The following is a 13,250-nucleotide window of genomic DNA, read 5'->3' as shown; positions in this document are numbered from 1 at the left end:
AGGATGAAGGAAGGATTAGTTCCTGAGAAACAATTCAGTCTCATAATTGCTATATTATCATCAGGCCAGTGCTTTGTTTTCTTCCACTTCTTGAGTAAAATAGCATGCACAGTTATGAACTATGTATGATAAATAATAGAGTGAGGAGCAACTATATCACATTTGTATATTTCCAGAAATGAGATGGGAAAAAAATCAACCCCCAAATACCAGGTCTTTCTTCTTTGAACAAGATCTGAATGTCGGGTATTTTATGGTAATTGCCACTTATAACCTACTCTCTTGGGAATTGAACTTTACAAACACAAAAGCCAACTTGTAAATTTTTTTCCTGACAGAGAATACACTAGGCTCCAGAGAGCAGAGAGTGTCATACATTCTTCCTGGGATCTGTCACTGTTCATGGTCATTAAGGAAGGCAGGTGGGATAAACAAATTTCTGTTATTTGACCGTCACAAGAAAGTCAAGATGGAAAACAAAAATCGCCTGTCTTTTTTTTTAGTCTTGAAATAGCTAACTGTTCTATCTACCTTCACTCTAGGAAAATGCCATGAACTGGTGGCAGTAGTTGTGGTTCTGTCTAATTTAGATGCCAAAAAAGCAAAGCATTCACTGAAAATTACAGGGGATGTAAATTTTAAGAATTACAGACTAATAGTTCCCTCTTCACCTTCCTTGCGTAACAGCCCTGTGTGAGTGACAGCCAGGCATTAACAGCATGCCACCCTCCTTCTCAGGAAGAGGTGGCTGATGGCATGTTTCAGATATGAAGTGGCTTTGGCTTAATGCTGGGCTATATGGAGTTGGGGATTTCTTTTTCTTTTTTCTTAAAAACAAATTGGCATTTCAAAGTGACAGGAAATTTTAGGATTCCAGATTACTATTATTAATGAAAAATGTTTAAATACCTTTGCAATAGAGATTTTGAATTATAATCTATTTGGAAAAGATTTCCACTTCCCTTTCTCTTAAAAAAATTTTTTTGAGAAGAAATAATTGAAGTTACAATCTACTAATGCAGAATTATTCAGAAGCCTTTTATTCTCCTTTTACTAATCCTCTGTGCTGAGAGAAAGAGAGAGAGAAAATGATCTGTGTATTGGACCATATTGATCACTTTAATGGTCTCTGATTCAACACTCAAGCTTCTCCCTCACCTAGGTTGCAACCTGTAAATTCTTTGTCAAGAGTTTACCTCAAGAGCATATGGAACAAGTTAGATTCAAAGAAATTTTATCAAAATGAAAATCTGTGTCTATGGGATAAACTAATGACAATGTGTTTGAAATAAATGAATTCTCAACAATTTTTTAAAATTGAATTTAAAGTCAAGTTAGTTCTGAAAAAATGGAGGAGTGTTGTACATACATTTCATCTTACTCTATACAACTTTGCAGACGATATCAGCAACAGGAAGGTAAAGCCAGAGATCCAGTGGTTTCTGGATCTCTGGATCCAAAAACATTGATTTTACTCTGGAAGAAGTAGGAGAGAAACTTTTCATTTTCTTTCAGACATTACAGTGTCTCTCCTCAGAGAAAGAGTTTCAGCAATAGGAAACCGTAAGAGAATTTTTAATTGATTAAGCTTGCAGACAGAACTTGTATCATCTCTGACAAATGATGGAAAATAAGCATGTAACATTCAAATCTTGAACAACAAGATTTAAATCAACAGAAAGAAGTTGAAAAGAGATATAGGGAGCTAATTCCCTTTAATTCATGACCGCTGGCTTAGGTATGGATAAAAGTTGGAATAAAATCAATATATATTTAGAGAGACTACATAGACCAGTGCTGTGTAAAAAGTTCTCTAATCATAAAATATTAAAATGAAAATATACTTATTTACAGAAGAGATTTTACATAGGAGTAGATAAAAAATCAGCAAGCAAATTTCTTTTCAATGAAGGTATAATATATATCAGGAGGAATGGGTAGGGACAAATTACACAGGAAGATATCTAAAAAACAGAGTTTTTTTAAAGAATGATTTAGAATGAGTCTTTCTCCCTCCCTTCCCCCAGCCCCCCAGAGAGGGGCATGGATAAAGAGAAATAGCAAGGAAGTCTTTTGTAAAAAATATGTCAGGAGAAAGAAGAAAGATGGGAACTCAAATAAGAACATCTGTTCTGCAAAACCATTTGAAAAACAACCAAGTATTAACGTGAAAGAAAATGTGCTCAGCATGAAACTAACCGCAAGTAGTGTGGTGGCAGGGAGGCGAGAAGAGTGACAGAAGGAGCTTGCGCCCCACTGAGAGATAACTTCTGAGTGTCCGAAGCCAAGTCACCCGCTCAGCTAATGTGAGGGGAAGTGCTCAGGCAACATCCAGGCAAATTGCCCGTGAAGTGGCAAAACTTGCAACTGAATCAAGATCTCGAGATGCAGAAGCCAAATTAAAACAAAATATTGAAAATAAAATTTTAGGTTTTTTTTTTTTCTTACTTTAGAGACCAGATATATTTATAACATTGAGAAATATTTTTTAAATGGATAATCTTTTTAAAGATAGAGGTAGATTTTCTAATTATGAATATTCAGTGGTGAATGTGTAATTTTAAATTGTGATTTATTTTAGATATCCCTTTTTATTTCAATTTCACATACTTCAGAGGTAATTTTGAACAACTGGAAAGTATAACTGAATGCTTTAAATTTCCCTGTAAAGTTGCACATTAGAATTGGGGTACCAGGAGATTCCATGGTGCTTGCCTTCCTGCTTAAATGTACCCTCTGTGCAAAAGGCGTCTCAAGAATTTGTGGTGTTTGTTCCTGAAAGTGCTAGATTTTTTTATCTGGGATAATAAAAATATCACCAAATTTGCCTCTGTTGCCAAAAGACACATAGTCAGGAAGTACCTTTCACGATCTCTTTTAATTCAGGACAGTTTTGAAATATTTTTAGTGTACAATTTAGTTTGAGTGTTCAAGGAAATAGTGAAAGGACAAAAATGTTAATTTAGTTGTTTTCACAAATATAATCTACTTTAAAACTGAAAAAAAAAAACTATGCAAATTTGACATGTCTGGGAATTGTTATCTCTGGCACTCCATCTACCCCCAAAGGACAGAAAATTCCTCAAAGAACATTGCTTCCCTTTTAAGTTGCACGTTTAGAACTGAGGAACCAGGACATTTCATGGTTTTTGCCTCCCTGCTTAAATGTGCTGTGTGTGCAATAGTCCTCTAATTATTTGTAGTGTTTATTTGTAGTGTTTATTTCTTGAGCTGAGAGATGTTAATGTGTTTGCTTTTTTCTCATGCTTTACATTGTGCATATATGTTATATCAGCACTATTGATATATGATTCATGTATGAGTTACCTATTTTACGGAGAAGGCAATGGCAACCCATTCCAGTACTCTTGCCTGGAAAATCCCTTGGATGGAGAAGTCTGGTAGGCTGCAGTCCATGGGGTCGCTAAGTCGGACAGGAAGACTGAATGACTTCACTTTCACTTTTCGATTTCATGCATTGGAGAAGGAAATGGCAACCCACTCCAGTGTTCTTGCCTGGAGGATCCCAGGGATGGGGGAGCCTGGTGGGCTTCGGTCTGTGGGGTCACACAGAGTTGGACATGACTGAAGTGACTTAGCAAAGCTATTTTAAAATGATGCCTATTCTCAATCTTTAACATTAACTTCTAAGTATTGTTCCTTCTTCTTTCTTCTCTGTATCCCCTGTCTCCTACATTCACTAAGAAAGACCTTTAAAGAAAAATAATTTATAATGGGAAAGCCACGCCACTATACAATCCTCATCCGTGCTAACTTACATTCAGACTAATCTCTTCTTAATGTGCTTGTATTGATTGCATCTAAAGACAATAAAAATAAAACTTACATAGTAGTTTATTTTATAAGGTAACAGTGGCAACCCAGTCTAATGGATTTTTGTTAAGTCAAATGAATCTTACACATGACAAAACAAAATTATGGGTTTCACTGCAATGAAAGAAAGAAAATTTAAAGAACCACAGGGTTTCCCTGGTGGCTCAGATGTTAAAGAATCTGACTGCAAGACCTGGGTTCAATCCCTGGGTCAGGAAGATACCCTGGAAAAGGAGATGGGTATCCATTCCAGTATTCTTGCCTGGAAAATTCCAAGGACAGTGGAGCCTGGCTCACTACAGACCATGGGGTCGCAAAGAGTCCAACACTGCTGAGCAGCTAACATTTTCATTTTTTTCAAGGCTTTATTGATGGAACTTAAAAAACAGGAATACTTACTGTTAAGGTTTTTTTAATTGACTCCTGGGATTCTGGTGGTCCTCAATGCACCCTGTTAGCAGATCCTACCGACAAAGCCACCACTGAAGCTTGGGTTCCCTAGAAAACAGAACCTGAAGCAAAACGCACGTGTGTGACCCATTGCTGGAGAGGGAGGTGGAGTGGAGCAAAGTGGGGGAGGGGCAAGGCCAAATCATTGATGAAGTATTGAGCTAGGCGTTACTACATGCCACATTTTCTCACAGCCATCTTCCCAGTAAGTTTCACAGTCAAAAATAGACACAGACATTCTGATTCTAGAGCCCACAGACAAGTAAGAGCTTAACAAATACTGGCCGTTACCATCTTTTTCCTCTCCAACCTCCTCTTCCTCCTTCCCCTTCCCCTGCTCCTCCTTCCCCTGCTCCTCACTGTTATTTTATTTAAAATTGAAAAAAGTAGTGTGCTGCAAGTTTATGTAATATATGTTACAAAATCCAGTTCTTCTAGGTTAGAAAATGTATTAGATGGTGTAAGTTTAAAAGAAAAGAGCCTGGGTTTTAAAGCTCATGCTTTGTAACATCCTAACCACCCGAACTTAAAGTCTAACGTTCACCCAATAATTACAACTTTTTGAACCTCAGTTTCCTCACCTGAGAATAATGTTTATTTTAGATCACTTGTGTGGGTTCATGCCTACCAGAGGTCTTATGCTCAGTAAATGTTAAATTTCCTCTCTGTCCTCCCCTAAGCCATTTAGGAATAATCAAGAATTGGATACAGATGATTTGACCAGTGTGATTAAATACAATAAGATCTTTGTACGGGTGGTGTTTGACCAGTGTCTGCTGAGATAGATGATCTGTTAAAATTATTCCCATCAATAATATTGAGATACACTAGAGCTAAAACAATTGTGCACTAGTTCTGAAAAGGCTGTACAATTAAGAAAAAAATACGTAAAATAATTTGGAATAATTTATTCATTCAGAGAAGGCAATGGCACCCCACTCCAGTACTCTTGCCTAGAAAATCCCTTGGGCAGAGGAGCCTGGAAGACTGCAGTCCATGGGGTCGCTGAGGGTCGGACATGACTGAGAGACTTCACTTTCACTTTTCACTTTCATGCACTGGAGAAGGAAATGGCAACCCACTTCAGTGTTCTTGCCTGGAGAATCCCAGGGACGGGGGAGCCTGGTGGGCTGCCGTCTATGGGGTCGCACAGAGTCAGACACGACTGAAGCGACTTAGCAACAGCAGCAGCAGCATTCATTCAGAAAACATTATAAATCAATATGGGATATGTGGAATATGAAAAAGAAGAAAATATAATGCTTGCTTTTAAGCAAATATTTAGGATAAAGCAAAAATTGTGGATATCATATAATATTTGTCAATTTTTCTATGTCTTGAAGTATAGTATGTTATTTAATATTTCATTGCCTCAGCATACAGTGACAGATAAGTCAAAACATTAACTGATAAAAATAATTTTTACTGACACAATAGAAAGATTTAGAAGTCTCTACTATTTTCTCTAAATGTTGTTGCCATTTAACTATTATTTTTGTGGCCCTGGTGCAAGCTAAAGATTATTTACAATTTCTATCATAAAGATTTTTCTGGAGTGATCAAAGTTTAAAATATGCATCACCTATATAAAAGAGGTAAAGTGAATTGTGCCCTCTTGAGTCATATTGGTTTTATTCTGAAAGGCAGCTCTCAATAGTTTCCTGAGAATAGAAGTATTATGTAAAACAACATAAACCATAAATCTGGGTTTTCCCTAGTGTATGTGTGCTCAGTCATGTCCAATTCTTTGCAACCCTATGGCCTGTAGCCTGCCAGCAGGCTTCTGTGTCCATGGGATTTACTTGGCAAAAATAGTGGAGTAGGTTGCCATTTTTTCCTTCAGGGGATCTTCCCAGCTGAGGAATCAAACCTGCGTCTCCTGTGTCTCCTGTATTGGCAAGTGGATTCTTTACCACTGAGCCACTTGGGAAACCCATTGGAGGCTCAGTGTTCTTTACTAAGTACATCCTTGCCAATGCAGGAGATGTGGGTTTGACCCTTGGGTTTGGAAGTTTTCCTGGAGAAGGAAATGCCAATCCACTCCAGTATGCTTATAGGAGAAATCCCATCGACAGAGGAGCCTGGCAGGCTACAGTCCACACGGGTCACAAAAGAGTCAGACACAATTTAGCAACTGAACAAAAACAATGAACCGTAAGTCATGGTGAGCCCATACTAAAGTTCCCATGCTGCTGCTGCTGCTGCTGTCGCTTCAGTCGTGTCCGACTCTGTGCAACCCCATAGACGGCAGCCCACCAGGCTCCCCCGTCCCTGGGATTCTCCAGGCAAGAACACTGGAGTGGGTTGCCATTTCCTTCTCCAATGCATGAAAGTGAAAAGTGAAAGTGAAGTTGCTCAGTCGTGTCTGACTCCTAGCGACCCCATAGATTGCAGCCCACCAGGCTCCTCCATCCATGGGATTTTCCAGGCAAGAGTACTGGAGTGGGGTGCCATTGCCTTCTCCAAAAGTTCCCATAGGATATAATGTTTTGCAGTTACAACTCAGGATTTTATCTGAAGCATTATGAAGGAAAAAGGAAGACAACTGAGCAAAATTAGGAAGTCCAGAAACCTAAGACTATGTTTCTAAAGTTTAAGAAAACTTTGGAAATATTTTGTGTTAATAATTAAACGATAATTTTCTTTGAAGGAATTTAAAAGCATAACTCTTCACCCTTATCTCTTCCCTCCTCTGTCCTGCTTTCTTCTTTCCCTCTCAGTCACCATACTTTTAGCTCAAAGAAAATTTGCTTGTATGTAAATTTCTTTCCCACTTTGTCTCAGAGGATATTTGATTATTTAGTAATGTCTCTCTTATGGAATTTTTTTCTCATTTTTCTTCTTTTATTCTGTACAATAGCCTATATTATCCAAAAGAAATATTAAAGTAGCCCAGATGAGTTTTCTGGCCATCATGCTGTAGGAATTTTTAAATCACTAGAATCACTCTCTTTTAACAAATAGTTTTTTTTTAAATATAATATTTATATATTTGAATAAAGTTTTCTTATTAAAATTCATCGTCCCAGACCAGTATGATCACAGATAGTGTCTTGTTTAGAAAACAATTGTGCTATGTTGCCTCAACACTCAGATGAAGAGCGAAACAGATTTTGCTAACCAGGTGCTTTCTTCATAGAAGACCAAAAGTCAAAAACATCTGAGTATTTCCCTTTTCATTAAGATACTCTGGCACTGTCCACAAATAGTCAAAATCTTTCTTTTACCACTTGAATTGTCATTTAAGTATCAGCAGGAGTACACTTTCTTAGACTATTCTCTTAAAATTGCTAAAATAATCTACTGGTTATAGGAAGCTCAGCATTAAGTCGTGAATGACTCACCAGTGCTCCTCATCCAGTTTGAGTCACTAGTCAATTACCATATTCACCCTTCTGTCCAACTGGGTGGGAGTCCAGCTTTTAACTGGAATTAAAGATGAAATTCCTGCACCATAAGGCTCATTATCTGAGTCTGAAACACCTGCTATGAGAGAATAAAAAGCGATCTTGTAACGGATCATTTAATAATTGAGTTAGACAGGACAAAACAAATGGTCTTTTGTTGGTACTTGATATTATCACTCGTCTTTTCACAAAGTGGCAGTTAACACATAGGGAGAGAGTTTGTTATTGAAGGGAAAAGAATCAAATTCAATCTGATGTCTAGTATTTTAGTAGTTTTTACTTGATCTCAATGGCTGCAGTCATTCAAGGATTTCATGATTTATTTTCTTAAATGTCACTACAGAGTTGACTTACCAACAATAGATGCAATGTTAGGCTAAGGTGAAAGAGATATAGTGAATTCAGACCATCAGTAGCATTCAGAGGCAAATGGTCCAAGTTCAGATATTCCTGAGGAAACCTGAGGCTTCATTAAGTACAGTTAGTAGGACTCCTTGAATGGTCATGAGTTTCTCTATGGTCCAATTGTAACATTATTGTTACACAGCTCTCCCTTTGTTTGAGCCATAATCTCTATCTAATATACTATCAGACAACAGGCTCTGGCAGTGAGCAAAGGGGGCACCATTTTTGTGCCAGAACTGAGAATCAGGCTTCAGGATGAATGGGGATCAAATGGCTGCAACAGTTGTTTTGAACATAATGCAGTTACATCACAGCCCAATGTGGTTCTGTCCTCAACTAAAGATCCCATTGCATTGACATGGAATTCAGGTTTAAAAGAAAAACTGGAAATAAAAGGCAAAGTTGAGTGCTGCAGTAGATTATTCTGAAATCATTAAGAAAAATGTGGAGACTGGAAAAGTAAATGATCTTGTTAATGAAAATGAACAAAAGAGCTGCTGCTGCTGCTAAGTCACTTCAGTCGTGTCCGACTCTGCACGACCCCATAGACGGCAGCCCACCAGGCTCCCCCGTCACTGGGATTCTCCAGGCATGAACACTGGAGTGGGTTGCCATTTCCTTCTCCAGAACAAAAGAGCAGGACTTATCAAAACAAAAACAAAATAAAAGTTTGGTCTGTATTAAACAAAACACAGCAATGAAGGGAAAGCCTTGAATGTTTGAATTGATTAAAACTCAAAGAAAGTAGCTTATTCAACTGCAGAAACTATATGTTATTGTTGTTAATTTTTAATTAGGTCAGATTTTCTTTGTAAATATTTTCCTTCTACAATTCAATACTTAATGGCTCTAAACAGAAATATATAGAGTAGACTGATTATATTAACACATCTCAAGAGTTCAGATAAATTTGTGTATGAGTGTTTGTTGAAAGATGCTTCATTAGTAAGGAGAAATAAGGAGATAAATGAAGCTAGAAAACACATTTTGATTATGTCCATTCTTCTAAGTAATGACATTGGCAGATGTTCCATCAAAGCCTTGAGTTCTGGAAGTCTTCTCGGCTTTGGCCCCTTGTGGTGAGTGGGAGACACAGGCTGTCTGGGACAGCTGCACGGGAATCATATTTCGAGCCATCATATGATGAATAGGATTCCTGTGTGTGTGGGTGTGTGTGTGGGTGTGTGTGTGTGCTTAGTTCACAGTCATGTACAACTCTTTTCGGCCCTGTGGACTGTAGCCCACTAGTTTCCTCTGTCCGTGGAATTTTTCAAACAAGAATACTGGAGTGGGGTGCCATTTCCTACTCCAGGGGATCTTCCCGACTCATGGGTTGAACCCACATCTCTTGCATCTCCTGCATTGGTAGGCAGATTCTTTACCACTGGTGCCACCTGAGAAGTCCAAATAGGATTCCTGTTTGTCTTCAGAGAATTTACTAGTCAGAATAACAAAAATATTAAGTCCACGTAGCAACTTTATTTTCTTGTAATGAATTTATTGACAGTGATCTTTAACACTGGTTTCAAAGAATCTTGTGAACATGAAATATGACTCAGCATCCACTACAAAATACTAGCAAAATCAAAGGTCAGGACTGCTAAACTAAGAGCAAGACTTGTAATAATGTTGAATTTACCTGTGGCTAGTTAGCTTCTTCCAGAATACCATTGTTGTATATTAATATACATTTGCTCCCATCAGAAATTGTGTGAACAGAAAACAAATGAAATTTTCCTGTACACTTTGAGGTTTTCATGTGTTTAATAGTTAAGGCATTAATAAATATAAATTTTTCATGAATTTATTAACAAACTTGAAAGCCTGTGACTGGTGAAAATTTATAATTCAGCTGACACATGCATTTAAATAGTGCCCATTTGAAGACAGGTGTGTAGGGTTAAGTAATTTTGAAAGTGAACTAACTAAATGTCCAAAGTTTACTTCTCAGTTCCTCTTTGTTGCCCTCTATGGTGATATAGAGCTGTCCCAGTGGCTCAGACAGTAATCAATCTGCCTGCGATGCAGGGGACCCAGGTTCGATCCCCAGATCATGAAGATTCCCTGGAGAAGGGAATGGTTACCCACTCTAGTATTCTTGCTTGAAAAATCCCATGGACAGAGGAGCCTGGTAGGCTACATGCCATGGGGTCGCAGAGTCAGACGTGACTGAGCGACTAACACTTTCACTTTCATGGTGATATAGTTTATCTTCTAAGGAATTTTATATGTTTTTTGAGAAAGATAAAAGGGTACCATAATGGCGAGGCTAACTTCTAGGACTAATGATGAAATTGGAAACGTCTAAGAAATTACAGAGTATTTCATTTGGAATGAAATGACATGATATTGTCATGTTATTAAATGATTTTAAACAGATTTGTGTAGGCTGCATACTTTTTTTAGTATATGGATATGTCAATTTAATTCAGTACTTTCCCTATGTTATGTTTCTTTACCTCATTTATCACATTTATTATTTTAATACAGCCTTATGGAATGTATTCAACTGTCAAAAATATTCAGGGTGCAAACAGCAATTTTTATAAAATATATGAAATCCTTTTTCTTAGGAAAGGGAGATGTTTTCAGGTTTCTGAAGAGGTTCACCAGATTACTGGTGGTGGTGTGTATTGCAGTACATTAAGTCAAATTTTACTTGGCTTACAGCCCTATCAGAAGTAAATCCTAAGAGATTCCACTGCCTGTTATCACCCCCTTTCTCCACCTGGTGTGTGACCTAACATTCAGTCAAGCAAGAAATTATCAGTGCCTTGAGATTCACCTGAAACCCATAATATTTGGGAATATTTAAAACTATTTCTAACAAATACATAGCTTTCTTTTTAAAATTTTAGGCAAGGACTACTATTATAAATCTCTTACCTAATGAAGAGAGCAGCTGGGGTTGTTCAAATATTCTTTGATGCTGAGTCTGAACAACATTAAGGTACTAAGGTTCTGTCACTGGAGCCTTATTAATACAGTTCCATTTCTAGTGCCTGAGATCTTATTTCACCTTTCTTTCATGATATGAAAGTTTCCTGGATGCAGTTTTTTTAAAATATATATAGTAAAGTAATAATAGTGCCTTTGATCTTGGCTTTGTATTATAGGCTCCGTTTCCAAGATGCATTTTATTTCATTTTATAAACATATAGTGATAGTTATTTTCTTTATTTTTCATACACTATCTCTGGTGGACCAAAATACTCTGAGGATGATAATACAAGAATCTGAAAAAAAAATCTATGATACATACCATATAATTTTTATTTTATTTAGGGTATGCATTATCTTTGCTATCTTGGAAAAATACTCTTAAACATTTACCCATGTTTCCCTTCTTGAAATAAGTATTTTAACTTATTACCTTTCATATTTTATATGTTGCATTCTGACAAGGAATCAACAATACCTGTCAAACATCATTTAATTAATACTTATTATTATCTTGTATAATAATATACAATATTCCTTGATTCAGGTAATTTTGACATAAATATTTTAAAACATAGAGAATTTATAACTATATAAAACATTTACTACTTGACATGTAGCACACAAGATTATTTTCTATCACGTAAAGAATTTTATTTTTCTGGCCATGATAATTTTTCTCACTTTAGCATTGCTTTTATAAGCACAGAAACTGATGTCAGGCAGCCTCTGTAATAAAGACCAGTTGTTATGATCCTGAAGAAGTAATATTTCTTGTAACACAGTTTCCTCATTTGTAAAATGTGCATGATATAATAACTACTCACAGTTTGTTGTTAAGATGATCAAAAGACCCTGTAAATTAGTTCAGTTCAGGTCAGTCACTCACTCATGTCGGACTCTTTGCGACCCCATGAACTTCAGCACGCCAGGCTTCCCTGTCCATCACCATCTCCCAGAGCTTGCTCAAACTCATCCATTGAGTCTGTGATGCCAGCCAACCATCTCATCCTCTGTCGTCCCCTTCTCCTCCTGCCCTCAATCTTTTCCAGCATCAGGACCTTTTCAAATGAATCAATTCTTTGCATCAGGTGGCCAAAGTATTGGAGTTTCAGCATCAACATCACTCCTTCCAATGAACACTCAGGACTGATCTACTTTGGATGGACTGGTTGGATCTCCTTGCAGTCCAAGGGACTCTCAAGAGTCTTCTCCAACACCACAGTTCAAAAGCATCAATTCTTCAGCTTTCAGCTTTCTTCATAGTCGAACTCTCACATCCATACATGACTATTGGAAAAACCATAGCCTTGACTAGATGGACCTTTGTTGACAAAGTAAAGTCTCTGTTTTTTAATATGCTATCTATGTTGGTCATAAATTATTTCCAAGGAGTAAGCGTCTTTTAATTCCATGCCTGCAGGCACCATCTGCAGTTATTTTGGAGCCCAAAAAATTAAATTCAGCCACTGATTCCACTGTTCCTTATCTATTTGCCATGAAGTGATGGGAACAGATGCCATGATCTTAGTTTTCTGAATGTTGAGCTTTAAGCCAACTTTTTCACTCTCCTCTTTCACTTTCATCAAGAGGCTCTTTAGTTCTTCTTCATTTTCTGCCATAAAGTTAGTGCATTCTGCATATCTGAGGTTACTGATATTTTTCCCGGCAATCTTGATTCCAACTTGTGCTTATTCCAGTCCAGACTTTCTCATGATGTACATTGCATATAAGTTAAATAAACAAGGTGATGATATATAGCCTTGATGTACTCCTTTTCCTATTTGGAAGCAGTCTGTTGTTCCATGTCCAGTTCTAACTTTTGCTTCCTGACCAGCATATAGGTTTCTCAAGAGGCAGGTCAGGTGGTCTGGTATTCCCATCTCTTTCAAATTTTCCACAGTTTATTGTGATCCCCACTGTCAAAGGCTTTGGCATAGTCAATAAAGCAGAAATAGATGTTTTCCTGGAACTCTCTTGCTTTTTTGATGATCCAGCGGATGTTGGCAATTTGATCTCTGGTTCCTCTGCTTTTTCTAAAACCAGCTTGAACATCTGGAAGTTCAAGTTCACATATTGTTGAAGGCTGGCTTAGAGAATTTTGAGCATTACTTTACTAGCGTGTGAGATGAGTGCAATTGTGCGGTAGTTTGAGCATTCTTTGGCATTGCCTTTCTTTGGGATTGAAATGAAAACTGACCTTTTCCAGTCCTG

The sequence above is a fragment of the Bos javanicus genome, chromosome 4, assembly GCF_032452875.1.
Source record: "Bos javanicus breed banteng chromosome 4, ARS-OSU_banteng_1.0, whole genome shotgun sequence".
Taxonomy (NCBI): Eukaryota; Metazoa; Chordata; class Mammalia; order Artiodactyla; family Bovidae; genus Bos; species Bos javanicus.
Note: the sequence above shows the minus strand (reverse complement) of the source record.